The sequence below is a fragment of the Talpa occidentalis genome, unplaced genomic scaffold, assembly GCF_014898055.3.
Source record: "Talpa occidentalis isolate TD23 unplaced genomic scaffold, MPIMG_talOcc4v2.1 talOcc4.2, whole genome shotgun sequence".
NCBI classification, from domain to species: Eukaryota; Metazoa; Chordata; class Mammalia; order Eulipotyphla; family Talpidae; genus Talpa; species Talpa occidentalis.
In genome coordinates, this window is record NW_023602073.1 from 136,029,337 (window position 1) to 136,055,846 (window position 26,510).

Consider the following 26,510-nt stretch of genomic DNA (forward strand, 5'->3'; position numbering starts at 1 on the left):
TTCTGCATAGTAACTTTCACATATCTTTTATCCATTCTGTTTCATTTAACTATGTTTGTAATTAAGTAATTGCCAAAATCAGGAGGCAAACTCTTGATGTGCTACAGCAAGGAGGTCCTCCATTACCTATGGATCTTGGTATGAAATTAAAGCTGGAATCCAAGTCCTAGCCTTTGCATCAACATTCAGTTAATGAGGACTTTGTGCTGCTCTCAAATCAGATGCTTCTCTGACAATGCTCTGGATACTTTTGCATGTGGCTGCCTGTCAAAATCAAGGTCCATCTAAAGTACTCCCTTGTCTCATGAAAGTTCTCCCAACCCCTCAGCCAAAGGTGATGTTGACCTTAGTACAACATGGATACCTCTCTTCTGGTAATTTACCAGCTTCTTTTAACTGTAGTTTCCTCTGCATAGATTTCCCCCCACCCCTCAATATAGTAGATTTAACATTTTTATCATGAAATTAGGAAAACATTCTTCTTTCTATTTTACATTCTGTTTCTATGTTATTTTATATTCCCAAATATCTTACATATGCCAGAATCTCAATATTTGTTAAGATAGGTTTTTATTACATTATATTCGATCTTAACTCTGTTCCAGTTTGAAAGTCCCAGCCATCATATCTAGGTCTTTGCTGAAAAATTTTAGGTACAGTTGGCAAGACGCTGTACATAATATGAAGAGTAACTGGAGATAAGCAATTTATTTTTGCAGATTCATTTAAAATATATATATCCTCAAGTAATTTCAGATATAAACACACCTACCCCTGAAGAAATGGAAACTTCATAATGTAAGGTCTAGTTGAAGGAACTAGGAATACTTAGCCTGGAGAAAAGAATACTTAAGATGAACATGATCACTATCTTTAGATAATTGCAGGATTGTCATGCGAGTATATGTGAAAACTTGCTCTGGTTAGCTGCAGAGGGCTCAAATGCTGATAAGAGTGAAGTCCAAGAGTGAAGCAGGCCTCCCAAAGGAAAGAAGAGGCATTTAAGTAGAAATTGAATGCAGGCAATCCTTGGTGATTTGCCCAGAGTGATTGCTCCTTGCTCAGTTGGGGATTAAATGATGCCTCCAATGGTTATATCTAATCCTGAAATTCTATGAGAGACCTCACATTGCAAAATGTCCTGTCACTGTTTGACAAATCAATACATCAGATCCTTCACCTAAGCAAATTAATCAGCATAATTTAAATAAGACACTTTTAGGGATGGCCTAAATAAGGAATCAGTGCAGTATTGCAAATTGTCTCCAAGTGACAGGAAGAAGGAAGACTTCTCACAAAATGCTGAAGTGATCCTCAAGATTCTGCCTGCTCAAAATCAAGATCTGACCCACTAGGAAAAAAGTACTAGGAAAGGGATGTTGAATATGGAAGCACGCCAGCTGCATTTTCTAAAAGATCCCAGCATCCAGCCCCCCCGCCTTGAATTTTAGGAATACTTATGTCAGATATAAAAACAGTAGTTTGATTTACACAACTGTGCAGCATATTGTAAAAATGTCATGAAGTGTAAACCAAAACCAGTTTGGTTTAAAGGAGATGACAAATGTGGGATATACAGTTAGGCACTGTTTGCTTTTACAGCTATAAAAAAGGGTCAATATGATCACAGCAGGCTTCAAAGCCAGGGAAACTTTGTTATTAACTTCAAAATGTCTTCTGTTTGCTTCTCACTGCTCCAATCCTGTATAATCCATAAGAACACAGGAAAGGAAAGACAAATTGGCAGACAACTTGCTCACATTATAAATTATCTGGACTATTTGTTAAATGTAAAATTTTTCCTGATCCGCTTTTAATATCCATCCAAACTATTTGCAGACATCATTAGATTTAATATTAGCCAACTCCCACTAAACATGACCAAAAATCAGCTGTGACCAAATGAATTGGGAGTTTGTCCATCAGGAATTCTAATCTTCACACTGAGCGGCCAATAACTTGCAATAGTCTGCATATCAGGTGATTTACTTAAACGGGCCATTTTGAATAGTCTCATGTACATGGCTCATTTTGAAAGATACCCTTGATTAAATTTAGGCATCAAATTCTTCATGAATATTTCTGAGGTCATTTGAACAAGACACCAAAGTAGAAATTCAACAACAAATGTCTTTGGATTACTTTTCTTTTGCCTAAATATGGGTATAACTATCCCAAAATTTTGTGGTATGTGGGGGACCATTAGTGACCCCCACAAAATTTAAATCACTGGGGATATTTCAACAAGCTGTGTAGCTGCTGACCATTATCCCTTTGAAAAGGTTACCTTGCCTGTAATAAATTGCATCAATAGCAGTCACTTACCTCAAGAACACTTCTAATCCTTGTCACAAATGTATTGCTGTGTATCCCTTTTTTTCAACATCTGAATTATCTCAAAACTTAGTGTTGCTTCACTACCTAAAAATAGTCACTCTAATTCTCCTGTGCTACTCTGCTCTGTTCTGAAGGGCAGGGCAGTGTTATAAACAATGCCTCATTTTTACAAATGAAGAAACAATGACATATAACTGAGGTACAGTCACTTGGCCTGAATCATAGCAAAAATCAATAAAGAGACTAGCAATAATGTAGTGGGGTCAGGATTTACCATTGACTGTTCTAGTATCTTTTGAAGCCTCGGTGTGGGTGCTAATGAACACATCCTTAAAACAAGGGTAGAAAAGATAATTGAAATACTCATCTTACCCCCAAAGTCTACATTTCTTCCATACTGAACTTTGACACATGGCTACTATAAGAAAGTAAACTGAACATTTCAAACCTTGCTTTTTCCTTTGCTTCAAGAAGTAGAGATTATTCAAACTGTAAGTGTAGGAAAAGAAAGAACAATAAAGTTTGATCATTGTTCCATGGATAATTGGAAGCTGAACTTCCCATGACCTGTCCATAAAGTGTTAGAGCAGCCATCAGAATTGTCCCACGTCCACCGCCCCCCACCCGCTGCAAGTTCCAAAGACAGGATTTCATCGTTAGCTTCAAATGAGAGGAAAAGACTCAGCCCCCAGCCTTCCACCTTCGTTTTTCTTTGCCTCTGTAGGCAAGAATGAGTAACAGAAGAAAGGAATACGCTAAGTCTTCACTTAAGGCAGTTGATAGGTTCCTGGAAACTGCAACTCTAAGCAAAGCAACATAGTAAGAAACCAATTTTACCATAGGCTAATTGATATGAACAAGAGTTAAGCCCTACACCACATTTCTGGTCATAAAAGCATCACCAAACTTCCAAATAAAGACCCCAAACACTTGTAATATTCAACAATAATTTGTATGCATTCATTTCTTCTCCAACATACTTATTCCAGTTTAGGGTCCTGGGTGGCCAGAGTCCATCCTGCAACTCAGTGCTCAAGATGGGATCGAACCTTCGACAGGATGCCCTTGCCCTCACGACGCACACACCCATGCCCACTCTCACTCTGACTGTGACAATGCAGACACTCAATGAACCTGCTGTGCACATCCTTAGATGTGCGAAGAAGCTGGGGGCCTGGAGAAAACCCACACACGTGTGGGGAGAAGGTGCCAACTCTACACAGACAGTGATCATCTCTGTCAACATTGGAATGAAATGTCGTTAAAGGTCCTGAATGTACTCCCTCAGTGCAGTTTATCCAAGCAGTTTGACAAAGAAACAGCTTTTCCTCAAACCCCACACACATGAGCCAGGACCATCTCCACACAGCCTTCCTTATCACAATAGCCTGAACAAATATGGCCGATGGAAAGTGTCCTCCACAGGAAATCCCAGTGCAACTATAAACATCCCTATCCAGCAACAGGGGAGATTACCTCAAGATGGCCCCATCTGTCCACCTGCTATAAAATCAAGTGGGAAGGCCAGAGAGCAGTGAGACCTGACCGTGGTTCTCAGGAGTGTCTGTGATTGCTGGGTGGATGGGTCAGGCATCTTTTTCAATACTTAAAAAACTGAAGAAACATGTGATGGGAAGGAGATTGATGGACTGTGGCTGTTGCGGCAAAGACTAGCCAGGATTTATCCTCACTAGCTCTAATGACACACGCACCCCATCCTTGAGAATCTATCACAATAATATGACAAGTCATAATGCTGAAATATAAAGAATTTTTTTTAAAAATTAATGCTATAATATCAATATTTAGTTGGGTAAAAATAACACTTGTTTAAAAAACTACCTTACTATGAAAAAAGGTTTATTATATGTATCTTGGGATATTGTCATTAGTGATTTACTAAGTCCTACAATATTTCTTTCACTGCTATTTGGGTTGAGAGACCCATTATTAAAGGAGAGACTCCTAAAAACACTGGAATGTAGTCCAATGACTGAATTTGCCATAAGACATTCTTAGTCCACTAGAATATAAATGAGTAGAGGATTTGCTTTTAACTATTTTATTCTCTCATGAATTCCCCACTCTCTAGAAAAGCATCTTTTCTAGAACAGGTGCTTTAAAATCTTTGTTGAATTAACAGGTTTGTGCAAAAGTCAGTAGCCCCATCAACACTCCAGTTCTATCTCCTAAGCAAACCCCAGATCCCAGGAGTAAACACTGGTTCTCCAGCAATTGGGATTTGCAAAGAAGTTCAAGTTGGGTAATTCAGGCCCAAAGGCTATTTTTAGACCAAAAAAAACTACAAGACAATGCTCCACAGAGAACCAGAGAATTTAGTTCACTTCACTAGGGTAGCACTGGGTGAGCTAAATGAGAAATACCCCCAACTTTAGTTGATATTTCCATCTGTTTAACTGTTGAAAAACATGTGCATTCATCTCTGAAACCAATTCAATCAAAAGTTTAATAGGCCATTTGAAAATGTGTAAGTAATATTTTACTGTGACAGCAATTTAAGTTCCTTTGTGTTTTTCTTTTGGTCTAATCCCTTCTTAATAATCATCATAGCTACCAGGTATTAAACATTTACTATGTGCTCATTAAGGGTCAGTACACACAGTCTCAAAAAACACACACACACACAAACACACACACAAATGACCCTTAAACCAGTATTATTATCCTCATTTTGTAGCCTTCAGGGGTGGGTAAATGACTTTCCTAAGCAACCCCCCCGCCAAACTCAGCTGATGGTGGGGCTGGAATTCACCCCACTCTGTCTGAAATCACACCCAGTCTTTACCCCTGGGCAAACAGATAGGGGGAAACCTTGTGCTAAATGATTAAAAAGGGTTGGCATTTTTTTTTTTCATTTTTGAGATAAATCTGAGATGAAAATAACTGCTGGTGCTGCATGGAATTGTGAAAAGACCAAATATATCTGGAGCCAAATAGTCTTCAGTTCAAATCCTGCTTCACCACTAACTGCAAGAGTGTCACTGCAGAAACCATTTAACCTTTCTGAGTCTCAGTTTCCTGCAGCGATACCCAATCTGCTCGTGCTTGCTACGGGAGAGTGCCTGGTATTTTGCTGGGCACTGAGTAAGTGTTCTCGAAGCCTAACTTCCCTTCCTCCTAACGGATTTGCTAAATTGGCACTGTGCTGATTTTCTTAAGTGTTTGGTTCATCCTGGTAATACCATAATTACAGAATATAATGACACTGCATTCTCTATCACTACAAAGAAGAATTTATAAACTGATAGAATATGAGTTGGAAGAGGCTTTAGAGGCCATCTGTTTCAGTCCCTTCCATTTCCAAATGAAGTCCAGAGACTTTAAAGGACTTGTTTCCAAGTTGGGTTTTTGTTGTTGTTATTGTTGTTTTTTTAGCAGAAAGTGAATTGCAAAGACACAACAAGACCTTAGGTGCATTCACTCCCTCACTAAGACCCCAGTTTTTGCCTCCCATTACACAGGCATGGCAATGCATATAATTTTCAGACAATTAAGCAGTATAAAATAACCTCAGCTTAATTGCATCCAATTAACAAGCCAAATTAGTGTTTCATATGTACACTATTAAACTAGTTGTCTGGCTTCCAAAAGAAATAAAACACTGTTTCAAATGAATCTAGCATTTTAGTGAACAAAGCTACTTACCATTTAAATTACCTTTCCTATAATCTTCTTTATGTGGAATTACATATAATCTCCATTTTAAGAGAAACACTTTCTCTTCTATCCATATGAGAATTCATGCTGTATTTTCATATGACATTTTTCTCTCTCACTGAACATACAGGGATTTCTATGGCCTGCATTTGTGAGCATGTGTGCACACACATTTATACACACATGATCCCCCAGCAGATCCCCCAGCAAATACCAGTGAGAGCGTGTCTACAGTTTACTACTGCCTAGTAGCAAAAGTCCCACCTTTTGTTGGGCCTTCTGAAATCAAGTGAATCTGCCACAATGCAAATAATAAAGAGCTTCACTCATCTCCTGCTTTCCTTTTCAGAGAAAATGAAACCACCAAATAAATCTTTGTCAAAAAGTTACTGCCTTTCAAATACCCCACATAACACAATTCAGCATCGTCATGAGTTAGGTACAACTGAGTATACACTCAAAAGCCATATTCTAATGAACCATGTAAGGACTCCTCTCCCCATGCCTTACATATGTACCCTGAAAAACAAAAATATCTTGTGACTTTTAAGTATAACCATTTTCACAAGTTGGAGTTTGCTGGTCTGCTTTCACTGCCAAAATTTATGAATATTTTCTAGAGTAAAAAGTTTTATAATAGGCTAAAATAATAATTCCGTGCTGTACTTAAAATGTAGTTCAAGTGACAATCTGCTGCACAGCCATGTATACCAAAATATTTTAATCACTTTCGTCATTTATTATTTTTTAATACCTCCATTAACAGGAGGAAAGAATTTTATATTGTGAAGCAGCAGCATCAACCTTCATTACTTCTCTTTCCAGCACTGTAGCAATTGAGCTGCCTCCTTGCTACAAGACACCCCTTCATGTGATCCACAGTCCTAAAACACACTCCTGAAGTCAAGTCCAGTTTTCTCAGGAGAAATTCACAGCCCCAAGCAATCTGGAATCAAGGCCCCTTTCCAGATTCATTGCACTCCTTATGTCCCCTAGTACTATGACTGTGCCTGCCCTACCCCCAGGCCCAGCTCCAGAGGAAATCATGCTGATTACCCCTTCCATCTTGATTTTCTGAAATTCTTAATTTTCATGACCCCCAACCAAAATTCACTTCTTCCCATAAACACCTTCTGATCTTCCTAGTTGTACAAAGCCATGCCTCCATTTATACTCTATGTTTTAATCAAGTTTACTTGTAAGCACTATGTTTTCTCTAGATTGTAAAATTCTGAAGTGGATGATCATCATCCATTTGCCTGGTAGTTACTCACTGTGACCCCAGTCTGACTCCAGAGCCCAAACTTGGAACTCCTACATGAGCTGACCATGTGCTACCTAAATTGAATTTTTACAGTACAGAAATTTTCAGAGAGAAAATTAATTAAACGATACTACTGACAAATGGAATATGAGTCCAAGATTATATAAAAAGAATGTTATTTTTCACTACCCTCTTTGCCTCTTACTTTCATTGACACTTTTTGGTAAGTGGTACACTGACCCCTAATCATAAGGCAAGTGAAAAATCAGATGCAAATTTCTCCAAAGATCCTGCTATTTGCAATCATGTAGGGAAATTATCTGAGGAATTGAATGTTTCGCTGGCTGTTTAGAAGCATAAAGATCCAACTCATGCAGCTCCAAGGATCAATGGAATTGCTTCACACAGGGACCTTGTAAAGATTTCTGAATTGGTAGTTATTTACTAACTGAATCAATGATGCTGGTTAATCAGTTTAACTGGAGGCCCAAATAAGTATTCCTTAAAACTTAAGCTATTTATTCTTTTTAAAAATTATCTGCAAATAATAACCAAGCCCCTCAAACGCAGTCATAACACATAGAATTATAACAAATTTCCAGGGGGTCAGGGACCATTGATTTGGAAGCACTGCAAAGAGTTGCCTTCTGCAACTTCTAGGCTCTACCCCCAAAATTCTCTCTCCAATGATCAGTCTCCCTCCTACACGGCCAACAAGAGAGTCTTCCATAGTTTGCCAAGGGCAGCCCCATTTATGCCAAATTAGACAGTCATTCACATGATCAAACTGATCACAGGGTCTGGCCTCACTTTGTATCACCTCTCTTGTTATCTGACCTTCTACCCCATTGGTTTCCTTTCAGTTCCTCAAAGTGAAGAACTGAAAGGTTGCATTCTCCAACTTCAATGCATTTGCATATGCCCTCTGTACAAAACTCTCCTCTCCCCACCTCCTTTTCTTCTGTTTGGCTCTTATTTATCCTTCATTCTCAGTTCAAACATCATCTATGCAGAGAGGTCTTCCCCTCATGCTCTGATAGCAGTGATACATTCCTTACTAAACATTCCTTTACATTTCCTCTATTGCACCTGCAACAAATGTGGCATATCTATTGGTTCATCTTAGGATTACTATCTATCAACCTGACTGGATTGGCATATCTGGTTTGGATTTCCATCATACCTCAGTGTCTAACCAAGGCCTGCCACATAGTAAATACTTGCAGAATGAATAAATGAATAAATTACATTAATCACCGATGACTGGGGCGCCAGTCATAGTCCTCTGAAGAAAGGGCTAAGATTATATGTGAGTGACACATCAAAAACACTGTCCCTGAGTACAAGCTGATCTTACATCCAACCATCTTGTGACCTAGAAGTAGCAGGTCAAGTCCCACAGGCTTTCTGCCCAGAATCACCTTCAGGCACACCAATATCATTTTCATCTCTTATCTACAAAGCACAATTTCTTTAGACATGTCTAAATAGTTAGACATCAAAATTTTAAGCTGATAAGAAATCTAAAATCCACATATCAGAATTAATCCCTCAAATGACAGGTAATGATTCTCTATGTTGAGATTATAACACATACTCAGCCTAAGACAGTAGTGACCCAAATTATGAGGCAGTTATGATTCTACTCAAATGCAGCCTTGAAGATAATATGTACTGTCCTATGTAAGTCTCCATGTCTCCATGATCCACTTCAGAGAAGCCAAAGGCTGCACAGGACCAGGTAAGCTGGACTATCCTTTTTTGCATGAAGACTTGGAAGTCATGTAACAAAAGTGATGAAGTGCAGAAATATTTCCCCCAATTATCTGAGCCATCTCACAGCTGCAGATAGTGATTTATAACCCCCGTGATGTTAGACTTGTCATAAAACGTGTATTGAAAACATTGCTTCTGGTTGTGATCAAACCCCAGAAACAAATAGAAAATTTTATTGCTTTTTATAATTTCCTTCAATTATACATAATCTGATTTTCAGAAAGTTTACCCATGTTCTTCCAATCTTTTGTGTTCATCCATAGCTTTGAGCACGGAAAAGCTTCACTGGAATACTCAAGTCCTACTCAACTAATGAAAGCGCTCCCCATGTAGTTACAGCAAACACACACCAGCCAGATGGCTTGAAGTTCCTTATGAGACCTGAAGTTCCTTGAGATAGTTAGCAAACTTCCTCTGCTCCCTTTTACAACTTTAAAAGCGGCAACACTTACATAGTGTTAGCCAAAATATGGGTTCACTATGAAATTATGTATAAATTCATTAACTACAAATATATCGTTGGAATTTTCAGATGGAGATTTAAATTGTGAGCTATTTCCCCACCTACAGGACCACTGCATAGACCAAAAGAGAGTTCTGCTGATGCTGACTATGGACCAAATTATGAAAAGTGTTTAATTTTAGCAGAGTTAGGTGATTAGCGGCCTGCTCAATCCACAGCCATCCATCCAGGCGATCTTTGCCACTTTTCCTCATTGTGATAGTTACCACCTCAGGTATTAAGTCATTTCTCATCTTAATGGATTACACTTTTCACTCACACCAAGTGATATTTTCTGCAGATCTGGAAGACTACTTTTCTATCTTGAAGCTTCAGGTTACCTTCAGCTAATTATTACTACTTTGAAAAGCTAAAATCAGCCTTGAGTAGTTGTTATTGGCTGTTGCTGCCGTTGAAATAAATCCTACTTTTTAAAAAAAGGGGGGGCCAAAATCTTAAAATATTCTTCACTGTAAATTAATCAAAGTAAAGTTCAACCTGGTTTTCAGAATAGTGACAAAGTGCCAAAAGCTCAAGCAGATACATGTACCAGTACTCCACAAGGAAAGCCTGCATGCATGTTGTTCTCTGTTTTGTAATCATAGTAACAAGAGCGAGGTAAACACATCTCATCTAAAAGAATCTTGATCAATCAAAAGATCCTGCTGCCTAATCTTTCAATGTAGTCAAATTATGTGATTTCATTGTGTGATAATATACACATAAGTTCTTTTTCACATCCTATGTTTAATAAATGCAAAATGTTCTAGCTATTTAAAAGGAATTTTTCCAAAAACCTCCACAAGGATTGACAGTTAAAAACCAGTCCAATTTTCATTTGATATCAATAATATACTGCCATTCCCAAAGTTGCCCCCAAATCAATTTCACATCATTTTAATCACAAATATCCTAGTATAGATATAAGCAGCCTGCAGCCTGTAATATAGTCAATCACACAAAGTATATTCAACACTGAGAAATACAGATGCCAAAGCAAATTTTGTTTTATAGCTGATGTATGACCAGAGCAAGAAACTCAAAACACTTTTCAAAAGATTCATCAATAAAACATAACATTTTTCTGTACATAAGAAATATACTGCCTATTTCAAACCTAGAGGTCAAATGGGATTATGTCACTTGAAGTACACTATCATTAAAAGGATGTTGGTAAATCTCTTGTGCCTCAAAATATACATACACAGTTCTTGGTACCAAGACATCTGGGTGCCCTACAGTAATTTTCTCTTAATAATGAAAAGGATATCCATTTTGCTGTAATGGAGGGCATTTCTGTCTTGCCAAGTAGTTTATCAAAAATCAAGCTCAATCTACTTGTACACAATCTACTTGTTTAAAATTTTGCTTTGGGACTCTCAGAAGATGACCAACCAGACATTTGCAAATTCTATATATATGTAATGTAACAGAAATAGCATAATACATATCTCTGCAAATAGAATTCATGTGTAAATATTTTAAATAATTTGGTTTGCTCAAGGACAAATTTCACCAAACATTACTATGGCAAAGGAAAAAAATGTTTGTAATAAAGTTAAATGGCCTTTTTTGTAGGAGAAAAGATCAAATTGCAAATTTAATTAAAATGGATCTTATTAATATTTCAAGTAATTTCTGGGCTTGAATATGCACTACAAAAGAGAAAAAAAAAACTGTACAGAAGAGAAAAATCAATAGCCCTTGACTGGGGCTCTAAGTATGCTAGAAAAACATAGTGCTCTTGTGACTTACCAAGGTCTAGCCTTTGGGGATGGGGGAGTGTACCAATATTTATTTGGAGGTAAACTGGGTTATTTTTAAAATGACCATAAAAGAAGGAGAAAAATCAGTTCAAATTTTCCATTATAAGGAAAGTACCGGAAACAAGCCTTTTTAGGCTCATTTTAGGCCTAAGTAACTGTGCTGAGACTAAGGCTTTTGCAATGTCAGTTGCACACAACAGCTTCCTGTATGAATTCTAAGCCATTACAGGTGTCCTAAGGTCTCCAGCGAAACCTATTATCAGGGGATTCCTCAGGTCCCCGGTTCCCTCAGAATCATCCCCCTTACCCCCGTGCTCCAGCACATTATTACGCGTCTGCTCCAAGGGTCTTTATTAAGGACCCTCTCCTCTCTCCTCTGCACTCCCCGGGGTGAAGGCACCCACTTTCCCTTGGCGCAGCGTGCAAAAGCTTTCCCATCAGAGAGGACTAGTTCCTGCAGTCCTTTTTAGTTAGATGCTTTCAAGTCGGAGGAGGGAGGAGCCACTTGAAGAAAATCCCCCTCCTTTTCCCAGCTGGGAGCCACGTCCCTGAAGGACAACACCAAGGGACACTTCCTGACCGTCTGTCCCCTCACCCCATTTGTGCAGGAGCGGTGAGGGTCGCGTTTCCTCGCGTCCTCTGCTGCACTGGATGTGTTATGTAAGAGGGACGGGACGCGGGAGGCACATGCGTATAAAGCGCACCGATCTGTGATAACAGCTGGGGTGGCACAGCCGATCTGGAGTCTCCCCCACCAAATACGACAGACACCACACACATCAACCCCCCCTCAACACACACACCGCGCCGCGTTTTCCTGTCTCACCCCTACCAGACGCACAGAATGGAAAGGCGGGGGGGGGGGGAGGTGAGAGAGGAGGAGGAGCGACAGCTGCACATCTGCTTTGATAGCAGCGGGCAGAGCCGCCGCGGCAGAGAGAGCCCCTCGTTAACCCCCTTCCTGTGGCTGCACCACGTCATGGAACATTCCCGGAACGGGCCAACGTTCCACCCACTTCAGGGAACAGACATAAAGGCGCAGACCCAGCTCCCCACAGTGCACAGCCCAAACACACATGTCCCTTCCCAGTCCCCGGGCAGACGCACAGACCAACACGCATGAAAAACACCCCCACCCGGCTCCGAGCGCCCCCGGCCAGCCCCGCCGCGCCGGCAGCCGCTGCGCGCCCGGGGAGCCCGCAAGGCGAGGGCGCCTCCGCCTGAACCTTCTTCCATCGAGACAGTCACCCCTTCTGCGCTTCCTTCCGTGTCTCTTTCCTTCCTTCCTCGCTTCCTTCCTTTCTTCCTCGCTCGAGGGGAGAGTCCCTGAAAGGCTGGAGCCGAGCCTTCTCCCGCTGCGCTCGCTCGGCCGCAGGCCAGCGGCCCGGCCCTCCCGCCTCCCGCCCGCCCCCGGCCGCGACCCGCGGCCCCCTCCCCGGCTACCTGGCGACGGGCGGTCGGGGCCGCGGCAGCCGCTGCGGTGGCCGGGCGGTGCGCGCCGGTGCACGTCGCTCATTAGTAACCAGGCACATTCCTGCCTCCAGCGCTCCCGCGCGGCCCCCTCCCCCCAGGACATTACGCAAAGCAGCCTCCCCTCATCTGCATAGATCGTCGGCCAGGGTATTCCCCGCAGTTCCCCCAGCGCCGGACCCCCCTCCCGAGGTCTCCCCATCCCCGCCCCCTCTGACCCTCACCCTCGGGAATCCGGGCCGGGGCAGGGGGCGCGCGCGCGAGGGCGATGGAGTCCGGCGGCGGCGATTTGGGCATAAAGTGAAACAAGCGCCTCTGGCTAAAGCAGGAGGAAAAACACAGCGCCGAGGCCACTTACCCGGCCGAGGAACCGAGCTTCCCGCCGCGCTGCTCTCCCCAGGGGTCGGCGCGCCCTACATGCACCCCGGGGCTGCACCCGGCACCCCAAAGCCCAGACGCGCAGAAATATCGGGAACCCGGGCCGGGAGCCCGGAGACCCTCCAAGTTGCTCGGCGCGTCTGGGAGCTCCGCCGTCCAGGACGCAACTTGGCAGACTTGCGCCCCGGTCCCCGAAGAGGTTCGGTGGAGACCCTCCTCCCGCGGGGCGAGCCAGCGCGCGGCGGCGCCCCGCTCGCCTCCTCTCCACCCCCTCACCTCCAGCCCGCCCCCCGCCGGCCCCCCGCCCCCCGGCCGCGAGCCCCCCGGGCGGCTGTCAGCTCCCGGCCGCGGCCGGTGACAGGGGCTGGAGGGGGGCGCGACGCGGCAGCCCGAGCCGGGGCGGGCTGGGGGGATCCTCGCAGCAGCGGCGGCCGCTCACCTGGAAAGTCACCGCGGAGCAGGAGGAGGAGGAGGACGGAGAAGAGGAAGAGCAGGGAGAGGTGCCGGGGGAGGAAACCCCCCTGGTGCCCTTGTTCTCGCTGCCGGCGCGGCCGCTCCTCGCCCGGGCTGAGCGTGTCTGGTGGGGGGTGTCTGGCAGCATTTCCTTAAGGACAGAGGGAGGGCGGGCGCGGAGGGAGGGAGAGTTGCCGACCGCCAGCCCCGGCTCCTCTTTCCTTTATTTATTTTTCGGACACTGTGCGGGGCTGGCTCCCCGGCCGGGGCCGCCGGGCTCGGGAGGGAGCCGCGAGGCCCGGGCCGCAGCCGTCTGCGTGCGGGAGCCGCAGCGGCCGCCTCCCCGCCTGGTCTGTGGACGCACCGGGTTATTCCTGGCAGCGCCTCCCCGAACAGAAGTTACTAGGAGGAGAGCGCGGCGCGGGCGGGCGGGGGGAGGGAGGGAGAGGGAGAGACTCAGCCAGCGACGTCATCGGATCCCCCAGCGCGTCCCAGGCAGGGAGGCTGAACCAGAAAAACCAGTCTGGAGCCGGGAGCGCGAGGGGAGCGCGGCGCGCGCGCGGGGCGACCCGGGCGGGAGGCGGCCGGGAGGGGCGCGCAGGGCCGGCCGGGCCGTGACCGCTCGGCGCGGGCAGCTCCCCGCCGCGCTCCAGCTCCCGGGGATCCGGGAACTCCCCGGAGAGCCGATCTGTACTTGTCATGCAGCAGCAGCAGCAGCAGCAGCAGCAACAACAACAACTTGGGCGTCTCTTGAGCCTGAGAATTTCCTTTAGGGATGTGGAAACCTCCTGTCCACCCCCTTCCCCCACCCCCGTCGTGCATTTCCCAGATCGCCGTGGCCTGCATTCCCGACAGACGGAATTATATAATTATATGGTCGTTAGGATTTGGTCCGTGCGCCTCAGCTCCCCTTCCGCTCCCTCGCCCCAGCCTCTACTCACGGTTATCAGTCAAGAAAAAAATAATCAGACTGCAGTTTCTGGCTGCGTCTGGAGAGCTTTGCAAAGTATTTCACTAGCCCTTTCGTGCCCCAGCGCAAGCACGAACTTTTCAAGCGCTCGAAATGCCCCAATTGCCTTCCCTGGCGTCACTCACCAGGGCGCCCCCGGCGCACCCAGCTCGGGGAACGCGGCCCGCCCTCGCCGGGATATTCAAATCGGTTTGGGCAGCGGCGCGGGGAGCAGCTGCCGGGTTCCTGGTGGGCAGCTCAGAAACTGGGGCGACCTGCCGCCCTCAGCCTGCGCGCTCCCCCATCCTCGAAAGGGACCGGAGTGAAAGCTCAAGCAGCGGAGCCGAGGGCCGGGGGAATCCCTGGCGAGTGGGGGCCGGGCCTTGGGCTTCCTCCTAGACCCGGCGACACCCGGGGGACACCCGGGCGACACCCGGACTCCCTCGGGCCGTTACCCTGCGTGTGCGGACTTGTGTGCACCCTCGAGGGAGGTTACCAGGAGGCGGCCCGAGAGCGGCGACTGGCTGCTGGGACGGACTGGCGTCCCGAGCGCCTCCTCCGGGTGGGCTCCCCGCGGGTGGGCAGCGCGCGCCGTCCCTCCGGGGCGCAGGAGCGGCCGCGCCTGGCAGAGCCAAACCCAGCGCCCCCGGCGCCGCGGCCCGAGAGGTCCTCCCTACCCACCCCCCCGGCCGCGCCGCCGCCCTGCCCGGGGCGGAGTAAACAAGAGAAGAGCCTGATTTGACCTGGCGCGACCCGGCTTTCTGGCCGGGGTTCCCCCGGAGCAGGTGACTCCGTGGGAGGGGTGGAAATTAGTCTCTGGAATTCCGGGCCAAAGACATTCACTGTGGTTCTGCTTTTAAGGCAGGTATTTCACTAACAACTGCGGCATGTTTTGCGTCTCGAGTTTCAGATTTCGCGGAAAGGCACCAAATGGCAAGACATATCAAATATTCCCTTCCCTCTTCATTAAAAAGGAACACAGAAAAGAGAGGACAGCCCCTTTCAAGGCTGCGAGAGCGGCACTGTTGGTTTCGTTTTTTGTTTTGTTTTGTTTTTCATTTCCACCTACAATCAGTGTGTTTCTGAGGCCCTCGAGCAATGGCGACAGTGCCTTGAAGGGCGACTCTGCAAAATAAAGCAGTTTTACATGTTGGTATCAGTATTTTTTTTTTTTCCAGAGGGGAAAAAAATCCAAACGATTGGGAATAAGTTTCGCTATGTCCATTGAGGTTGGTGCCATTTAAATTCAGGGCTTACTTCCACTTCAGCGGCTTCTTTTCTTTGTATAAAGTTCTTTAATATTCGGCCTTTCTGGGCTTAACTTAAAGCACTTAATAAAAACTCCCCCCCTCATCATTTTCTCTTAAATGTATGCCTTTGCATTTTTCAACACCCATTTAAAACGCAAAACGTGATCTTCACAATGTTTTTTTACTTCCAGCCCCACCTGCTACCGGCTCCCAGAGCCCATTTTATTTAATTGCTTAATAGAGAAGATTAAGCAGTTTCTTTAAGAACCCAATTTCCCTTCAGCACACACAACAACAGCTGCCCAAGCTCCCAGAAACTGAGCAAGGAAAAGGAACAGGCAGCATTTTGCTTCACTAGAATGAAGAGCAGTTGAAATCTGAAATGACTTTTTAAAAGACTAGGTTACTCAGGTAATGGAAAGGTAAAAATATGTTTTAAAAGCAAATATTCATCCATTTTAACCATCTTTCCCACCACCAAAGAAGACCCCTAAAGAGTCTTTAGCCAAACTGGGGTTCTTCTTACCTTGCTCCAAAACCATCAAGCTTTAAGGGGATAACCTGAATTGAGTTGAAGCAGAGGCAAAAATATTTTAAAGATGAGTAAACTAGGTGACTTCCCACTCTCCCCCCAAGGAATCACTATCTTTAAGTAAATGCAATCCCTGCTGCTGGCCCCTAACCAGGCATCTTGTTGCTGAGAGTTGGCAGAGATGAGCCCTGCAGCTCCAGAACAAATCAACATGTGTGTGCCCTGGTTCCAGAGTCTGACCTACATGGGACCATTTAAAGAACACATACAAAAATCCCTTATCACCCCTACAATAGCTACCTCTCCCGAAGGTCGTCCAACCACTGTGTTGGAGCCACTGTGTTGGAAGGTCCCCAAGGCCTCTCCTCTTCAAGTAAATTTTTCTTTCCACACACATTTTTTTGTCTCTATCCCAAACAGTCTATCCATATTTACCAAATGTCTGTCCAATTGCTTTCATGTGGAGGTTTATATGGTAACAGTAATAGATTAACAGGGAAAATCCCCCTTCCCAGGAAATCTCTGAAAACAAAACGCAGCATTGATAAATTTTGTGTTTAGCCTTAAGAAACTCTGAAATCAATGCCGAGTGGGGTAGTTACCCCAGCTTGAGTACACACAGGAAGAATCAGTGGCAAGGCAGAACTTTCTTTCCATTAATGGTATTTCTTATAACATCTCAGTTTCAAAGGAAGAGAAAATCTGGTGATCTGGAGTATGAGGTATTAAGAAAGTAAAAAAAGAATAATATGTATGTGATAGGAAGGCATTTTTTCAGAGTACTTTCAGAAAGTGACTTTGTTTGTTTTTTTTTTAAAATAATAAATTTTATTTTTATATTCCCCCATACAATTGCAAACGCCCCATTCTGACCCCAATCCTTCCCCTCCCGCCCCCCACCCCCCAAAAAGTGTCTCTGGTTCATAGTTTTTTGTTGATTTTGATTTTCACTCAGAAAGTGACTTTGAACAGAATAAGTTTCATTCAGAAATTATCTATCTGGTACCTACATGGTGCTGAAGATACTTTGGAGAGTCCATGAATGAATCCAAAATCCCTGCTTTCCTGAAGCTTGCATTCCTCTGTGTGTGTGTGTGTGTGTGTGTGTGTGTGTGTGTGTGTGTGTGTAGGGGGGAGGGGTTGTAGGAACAGGATAGAAAAGAACCATAAGAAATGATGTATACAACTATGGAAGGTAAAAAGAGGTATGGAGGAAAAACACAAACTAAGATAAAGGAGTGAGGTGTGCATTGTGTTGCTGTATTAAGAGGGGATATCAGAAGGGGCGAGAATGGCATGCCAGTTAATTCATTTTGCGCAGTTTCATGGAGGGATTTATTACAGGGATTTTTATGGAATTTACAGCCATAAGGCATCAGGCTCATCTTCTCTTTTTATTTTTTTTAACATTTATTTATTTATGTATACAAGAACTGGGGTACAGGCGCAGCACTGTGAAGCTGTCCTCAGCCTCTGCAGCACGGGTGTGGCGCTGCAGATCTCTCCTGTCTTGCCCGCTGCTCCCCTCAGCAGTGTATTTCAGACAATCTGCCTGTTCTGTTGCTGGCTCTGTCTCTGGTGAATCCTCTCATCCACCCATGCCTCCCCCACCCCACACACACACATCTGGCCTATACCCCTGTTCTTGTTTGCATGAATAAATAAATCTTTAAAAACAAAATAAAAGGGGATATCAGAAGAGGACTTGTTAAGAAGTGAGGTTTCTGCCAAGGCATGAAGGTAATGATTTAGCAGTGGCACTATCTGGAGTAAAAAGCTTACCAGATAGCAAAAACAGCTAAGATAAATCTCTAAAACCAGAGCTGTGAGAAGCTGTCTGTTCACCAGCGGACACTGTTCCAACCATGCTGTTCCCCATGAAGTCCACAAACATGGCAGACGGCTCTGGTTTTAGAGATTTATCTTAGCTGATAAAGTGTAGGTTGATGGCCTTTGCCTCCCAGTCCCACTGAATCTTTATGGACCCAGGAATCTGCATCTCAACATATGCAGTTGATACTTGTGTGTTTTAAAACTCAAGACCTGCTTACTGCCACAAAACATGGAGGCTGATAGATAGACCTAGTCGTCAGCACCAGGTACCAGGAGACACTACGAAGAGCTTCTAGAACCAGGAGTGCCCATGTTACTAATTGGGACTTTTTCAGATGCAAGTTTAAATCCTCAATTCAAAGTAGCTTAAGAATAAAAGGGTCTTCATTGACTCACACAATTGGAAATCAAGGACTAAAATGCAACTTAGCAAGAGCCTGTGGCTAAAGTGATGTTATCCTGGGTCAATTTCTCTCTCTCACTCAACCTTTGTTATCTCTGTCCTTCTTCAGGATGGTGACAACTGCCCCAGATTCTCATTTTCCTAGTTTAGCTATCCCAGTAAAAAGAGCAGCCTTAGTTATATCCTTGCACCTGAACAAATCCCTGGACTTGAGTTGAGATCTGATTGGTGGAACATGGACCTAGAACAGGGAAAGAGAAATTCCCAAAAGAAAGAAAAAAGAGTTGGGGCTGAGAAGCTGTCTACTATATTCTTTGGTTTCTCTATTTCTTAATCTAGAGAGTTGGTCAAGAAGATGAGCCCCAGGCCTCCATGGTGGTGCAAGGGGAAAAGTCTCAGCACTATGAAGGTATCAGCAGCCACTGCAGCATGAGTTCCATGCCCGGCTGGCCAGGGAACTACCCACATGGCGCAGCAGACCTCTCCTGTCTCACCCGCTACTTCCCTCAGCAGTGTATTTCAGTAGATCTGCCTGTTCTGCTCTCCACTCTCTTTATAGTGAATCCTTTCACCCTTGCACCTCTGGCCTGTACCCCAGTTCTTGTATGCATAAATATATAAATGTTAAAAAAGATTAAAAAAGATGAGCCTGGTGCCTTATGGCTGTAAATTCCATAAAAATCCCTTTAATAAATCCCTCCACAAAACTGTGCAAAATGAATTAACTGGCATGCCATTCTCACTGATAAATTTATAGTACTATAAATAAAACACTAACAGGGTTCTGCTATGAGATTCTGATGAATAAATGAAATATAGCTTTGGGTCTCAGTAAAGTGTGAGGATTTAGAACTGCTTTTCTGATGGTCCTTCCGCTTCCTACTCATCTGTTTTAATTGCTACGTGGAGAACAATTAAGCAGTGTCGTGATTTGTGTGGTGGGAAGAATGCTTAGAGCTCCAAAACTTAGTTGAGGAATGTTGAGGGAAATTCGCCTCTCTGCTGAATTATTAATAAGATACAAGTCCAAAGCTCTTAATGTAGACCAGTTTCCATCAGTTGGAGAGAGGAGGAAGGGAGTGACAGTTAAAGGCCATTCAGTTCATCAAACTTACTGGGATTCAAGGTCACTTTTGTTAGGATTGAAGAATAAAGAGCTTTCCCTCTGGGCTTTCACAAAGTGGGTGGAGTTCTTAGACATCCAGCCAGTCACCACATGTCACCCAAGTCCTAGGCGTTCTCTAGGTAGATTCCAAAAGCCACCAATTGAAATGCTTATTTTATTTTTATTTATTTTTTTAAATTTTGATCTTTTTTTTAAGATTTATTTATTTATTTATACAAGCACTGGGCACAGTCAGAAGCACGGGAGGGTGAGAGAATTCACCAGAGCCAGAGAGGGGAGCAGTGCGGGCAGAAGGACCGAAGTACACTGCTGAGGGGAGCAGCGGGCGGCAGGAGAGGTCTGCGCGCCATGTGGGACCCTCCTCCCGTGCCCGGGGATCAAACCAGCGCTGCAGAGGCCTCAGGCAGCTTCGCAACCCAGCGCTCAACCACTGCGCCGCCAGGGAGGCCTGAAATGCTTATTTTAAAGTCTGGTCTATACCTCTAAACTTATGAAATCAGAGTCCTCAAGGTGAGGGCTGGAATAAGACCTCCATGTGACTCCTATTCTCATTACAGTTGGCGTTCCATTGTTTCACCCCTAGGATTAAGGGAATGAATGACAACCAGAGAGTTCCCTTCCCTCTGCTGCCCTCTTTATCATACTTCTCAGGCTTCACTGATCCCTTATAAGAAACTGGATCATTTTGTCTTCAAAGATATTCTGCTGGATTTAAATTCAACCAGATTTCATCTGTGCAAAAAAATTGTTAGGAAAGAAAAGTTTCCGGTGAATGGATAAGACCTGGGAATGAGAAGGGTGCAGAGAATTAGGAATGTGCAAGGGGGTGCAGGGGAAGAAGGGTGAGGGAAAGGGAAGGTGAAAGGAATGAACAAGATACAAACAAACTTGGATGATTTTCTGGCTTGGTCTAGGTCCCTGCCAAGCTTATATGGGAGGAAACTGCATGTTTCAGATGTCCAAGCTGCTAGTGATAGTAGCTTTTTCCACTCTAGAAGACACTCAAGGGATGCCCACAGCAGGTCGTTATCAAAAGGAAGATGAGTTCATTGGTTTCTCACAGAGATCCTTTTTAAAGATTTTTTTAAAGATTTATTTATTTATGCATTCAAAAGCTGGGGTACAGGCCAGAGGTGTGGGGGGTGAGAACATTCACTTAGAAACAGAGCAGGGAATAGAATAGGCAGACTGACTAACATACACTGCTGAGGGGAGCAGCTGGTGAGTCAGGAAAGGTCTGCTGTGCCATGTGGGTTACCTCCCTGGCAGGGGCTCAAACACCTGCTGCAGTGACTGTGGTTAGCTTCATAGAGCTGCATCTTAACCCCTTGTGCCAGCAGGGAGGCCCCTTTTTAAAGACTTTTTAATTTAGATTTATTTATTTATTTATTTATTTATTTATTTATTTATTTTTATTTATACAAGCAATGGGTACAGTCAGAAGCACGGGAGGATGAGAATTCACCAGAGGCAGAGTGGGAAACAGCACAGGCAGACTCACAATACACTGCTGAGGGGAGCAGCGGGTGGCAGGAGAGGTCTGCGCGCCATGTGGGACCCTCCTCCGGTGGCCGGGGAGCATCCAGGGATCGAACCAGTGCCACAGAGGCTGTGGGCAGCTTCGCAACCCAACGCTCAACTGCTGCGCCACCGGGAAGGCCCCTTTTTAAAGACTTGTTAGGAAATAGGAGGAATTGGTCTCTATCTAAGATAGGTGATGCTGGAAATGCCCCCTTAGACAGAGGAGACTTTAAACTTGTGACCATTATTACAATTTAAGAACATGATGGTGCCCCCTCTCTTTCATCACTCCCCCACCACTCCAAAATGGGTTATAGCTGAATTTCCTCTACTTAATAGTCAAGGCTTGAGTTAAAACTTTGCATCTGTAGAAATCTTCCATTACAAGTCAAATGCAAGTATTGAGTTCTTAATAGCCTAAGTTCTTAATAACTCATTAACTTCTGATGATAGATTAATTTATTAGATTACCTTTCCAGAGTGACAGCTAGCTTAGGACTTAAACTGATTTATCTTAACAAAGCAGTGGACAGGGATGATGTAGGGAGCTAAGGAGGGGGTGATACAGAGACAACCAGACAATCCTGTTCAAGAGACAACCTTGAACAGGATTGGCATGGGGTATACTAGTCATTTCAGGGTAAGATAAATACCAGAAGGAAAGAATATGATAAGCTGAAGTAAAAAAGAAGCAAAGCAAAACCATTTTTTTGGCACCCACTGAAAACATCTCTGCACAGAGTCTGCAGAGAGGGTGCCGTGATGAGTGAGGTTTTTTAGTCAGAAGGGTAGGTGAGTCTCTTTACCTAAAGTATAAGTGCCAGCTCTGACCTTGAGTAGTAGGAGATTTGCCTCCTCCTTATAGACCTCTATTTCTTCATCCAAACAACAAGGGAGACCCTCTAGCCAGAGATTCTGAAATTTGAATGCCTGACATTGCAGCAGATTCAGAAAAAAAAAGAGAGCAAGAAGAGAAATGAGCAAAAAAAGAGAAAAATAGGGGAAACTCCTTATCAAAGATTTTGACATTCATCCCAAGTTCTTTAAGTCACGTCTTAGGGCAAGATGCTGATTTCTAGCTTTAAAGAAATGAATGTAGTTGGGGTAAATAATGGATGGGGGGAAGGGATAGATATTTTGCTTTAAATCTATAATATTAAAGGTCTATACACCATGTGCTTAGAAACAAAAAGTTTTTTCTCATTACCAGCCTTAAAACATTGCGGGGGGGGGGCGGAAATATATTCAGGGGGATGTGTTTTTCTTAAAAATTAGCCAATGAAGTCTTGTATTGGTATCTTAGTGACCACTCTTAGTCTATTGGTCAGATCTCTAGTAGATTTGATCCTCTTTTATATAACTTTGAATTCTGAATTAAAAGTGAAATAAAAAAACCAATAACATTGCAGAGTTTATGCAGTCATTGCTAGAAATTTTATGAAAAATAAGGTAAGATGTTAAAAGCAATATATCAAAGTTAACATTAGCTGGTAGTGGGTATTCCTTTAGACTCAGAGGAGAATGCCCTCAGCAAGGAAGGAGATTCCAAAATTATATGGGTGTACAGCAGTGTGGGTACACCCGTTACTGGGAACAACACAGTGACTGAACCCTAAGATGATGCCATGCAGCCTCCTGTGTGCATCAGGAACCCAAACCACAGACAGAACAGTGTAGTAATTCATAGTAATTCATTTGGTAGAAGGAGTAAATCTAAGATCTGTTGCAAAGGATTTCCAGCAAATCTATTTTTAAATATTTTGTACTCAAGAGGGTTACAATTCAATGATTTAAAGACTTCTCTTATTAGATGAAACCATCTCCATTGGTTTTCATGGAGGATAAAGGTATTAGAAAGTTATTTTTTGTATCTTTTTTTAAAGTTCATGAAGGAACTATTCACATTTCATTTCCCATTGACATTCTTGCATAGACAGATCAATATGTCAAAACCTCTGTCCTAACAAACTGATACATACACCCCCTGTTCCCCTTAGCACCCCCAACTTTATCTACAATTGCTTTATAATCAGTTCTCCTGATCATAAAAGTGTAATCCTCAACTAGCTGCCAATTATGCACTGTGCTGAATAAATCCTCTGAGTTTTAAAGTTAGCATTTCACACCTGCCTTTCTATGTTCTCCTGGTTTCCATGTATGAACCAGAGGTTTGGGTGTTTGTATAACCATACTTTGATCAAGATGGAATATGATTTTAGTACTCTAAAAGGTTCCTCATTACCTTTTGTAGTTAAAACACCTTTAGGGTAATCAGTATTCTAATTTCTATCTCCATAGATTAGTTTTTGAGTAAGATATTTATCTATTTCTCTCTCTCTCTCTCTGTCTCTCTCTCCATCCATCCATCCATCCGTCCATCCATCTATCCTTCCATCCATCTACCCATCCATCCATCTACCCATCCATCCATCCCAAAAATGATATGTTGAGTGCTCACCTGCTGGGCACTATTTGATTGTTAGAGATATAGGGGTGAATAGGGCAGACGAGGCCTCAAGACTCTGTGGGACTCACATTCTGTGTGGAGAGTCAATGGTAAGTAAATGAAGATGAGATCATTTCAAATCATAAAAAATAGCATAAAGGATAAAGCGAGGTAATTAATAAACAGGAAATGGGTAGAGTAAAGCAATGTTGAAACAGAGGTAGGATATCTGCAGAGTTGACGTTTGGGCTGAGAACTGACCTATAAAGAGCAGGGAAACAGTCGCCCACCAAGAGGGAACTGAAAGTGCAAAATCCCTAAGACAGGAAGAAACTCAGTCCCAGGAGGAACTGAAAGGTCAGTGTGGCTGGCCATGGAGGTGGAGAACTGTTAGGACAAAGCTGCAAGAGATGATTAAGAGAGGCAGCCAGGAGCCATAGGAAAATCCCTCTATGGGTAGATGATTGACAAAGTAGGGGATAGACATTGGTCAGTTTTTAAAATCTAATACATTGTATTAATTAATTAAAAAAACTTTTTCCAGAAACATCCTCCAATAAGTAAGTATTTGCTGCTAGATGTGACTTGCAATTGGATGGCAGGTCAGCAAGGAAAGAATTCCTAAGCATAGGGCTTTCTGAAAGCATAATTATACATATTGAACATAACAGAAGGAAAATAGTTTTTAAGGTAGCAAATCCTAAAGAGAATTTGGATAATGTGGGTGCTATTCTTCACATTTTCTATGGTTAATTAGAGAGAACTAGGAAGCACACAATACTGCCCACAGCCCTGCCAACCCATTATGGGCACTTCTAATTTCAGATAAATGAAGCCCTTGGTTACCACCCCCAACTTGTCTTAGAACATGCATTGTATTATCAGAGTAGATGAGTAAAAATAATAGCCTTCTGAATATAAAGGGTACCTTTCTCTTATTAGCAGATATTTAACAAGTTCAAATCACATCTCCCAGTTAATGATGCAACTACCAAATATATTCGCTCTTGAAAGCCTAATTTTTCAATTTTTCCCCTTTACACAGCAAATGTGCTGTTTGGCTAGCCGGTTTAGAGCACCAACAGTTTTATGTGTATGTAACTTGAAGAAATTAGTGATTATAGAAGATATCTGGTATATGTATATAGTAATGACATGTTTATTTCTGATCTTAAAAAACATTCCTATAATATTAATTGATGCAAATGTATAGAAACTGAAGTATATGTTAAAAACAAGCCAATTTCACATTTAAAATTCACCTTTCATTAAATAAAACCATGATGTTATTTTTTATAAAGTAGTAAAATATATATAGTGGGAAATATTAAATTTCATGTTCAGGGTAAAATTTGAGGAAGAAAATGATATCAAGATAACTGCTTTTGAATTTAAGTTCCCAGTAAGAGATCATATCTCCAGGTTTATTGTATTTATATAAATCTAATTGTAATCTTTGGGAAATGCCCTCCAAAACCCTAAATGAAAGCAGAAATGAGTGTAATTGCATGACTTTAAATATCAGTCTATTGGAAAGTATAAAGATATATGCTTGACTTTTTTTGTTATTGTCGAGATTTAAGTTAATATAAAACAAACTGAAAGACTCTTACTGGTTTATGAATTTCAGAACTGAGAAAGCGACTGCTATTTATTTTGACTTATGTCTTAGTCATTCTGGGATTCCATGAACTGCTTCCTCCATGAGACTGAACAAAGCCTGAGATTAACATGTAGCCACCAGCTGCAGGGGAAAGCACACACAAAGAAACATGGTCCTAGCTTGGAGGCAGTCTGAGATTGTTAAGACATCTAGAGAAGTCAGGGGTTCAAATCCCAACACCCTCATTTACCTGCAGGCGATTACATCTCTAAGTTCCTAATTTTCCTGCAAAATTGAGACAACAGTATTTATTTTATAATGTTATTATTATAATAGTTACATGAATAGTATTTATTGCATAGTGTTATTGTAAGGGTTAAGCAGCATATAGTAAGCACTTAATATATGCTGATCATTTGTACATGTGTCCGTGGCTCAGTCGATAACCTTTTATGTGATGTTAAGCAAGTCACCCATCTTTGGACCTAAGTATCCTCATTCATAAACTGAGAAGTCCTAAGTTTGTTTCTATGGTTACCTACAGTAAATAGTGATCTATAGTAAATAGATTATTACTATAATAATAATCAGTTGTTCTGTAAAAATATTAAAGAAAGTTACAATCCTGTACAAAAAAAGAAAAAGAAAGCAATACTTCCCAATGGAGATGCCCTAATAGCTTTGCTTTCCCCACTCCCCCCATAATTTGGGTGTCATTGTTTTAAAAGATGAAATGACTCATGTATGAACATCGCTCTTTCTGCATGCGTGCGTGGCTGCAAACACTTTTTGTGAGCACTTTCATTCTAAAATTTATGTCCTGGGCCTCCCCGGTGGCGCAGTGGGTTGAGCGCCGCACCGTGAAGCTGTCCGCAGACTCTGCAGCTCGGGTTCAATTCCTGGCCGGCCAGGGAGAAACCCACATGGCATGACAGACCTCTCCTGCCTCGCCCACTGCTCCCCTCAGCAGTGTCTTTGGTCTGTCTGCCTGTTCTGCTCCCCACTCTCTGGTGAATTCTCTCACCCTCCTGCACCTCTGGTCTGTACCCCAGTTCTTGTATAAATAAATAAATCTTTTAAAAAATTGAAAAAAAAGTTATGTCCCATGTTGTAGCCCTCACCTGTCAAAGCCCAATCAATTTACCTGAAGAGTTTCCTGTTTCACACTATTGTAAGTAACACACCAAGTATCGAGTTTCACCAAGGAACTCAAATATGCTAAT

At 43.3% G+C, this 26,510-nt stretch overlaps 1 protein-coding gene across 18 annotated transcripts in view; it reads right to left on the reverse strand.

The window, feature by feature from the left end:
• Positions 1–14,737, reverse strand: part of HIVEP2 (HIVEP zinc finger 2) — a 186,721-nt gene extending 171,984 nt beyond the window's left edge. For 9 of the 18 annotated variants that reach the window (XM_054697892.1, XM_054697880.1, XM_054697881.1 and 6 more), the window contains exon 1: positions 13,611–13,861. The gene's annotated coding sequence lies outside the window, so the exon portion shown is untranslated. Of the gene's footprint in view, positions 1–12,571; positions 12,686–12,766; positions 12,810–13,151; positions 13,303–13,610; positions 13,862–14,565; positions 14,655–14,719 lie in introns of those variants that run through there. The other 9 variants (XM_054697885.1, XM_054697874.1, XM_054697895.1 and 6 more) reach the window with 7 other exon arrangements.
• Positions 14,738–26,510: the final 11,773 nt, after the last annotated feature.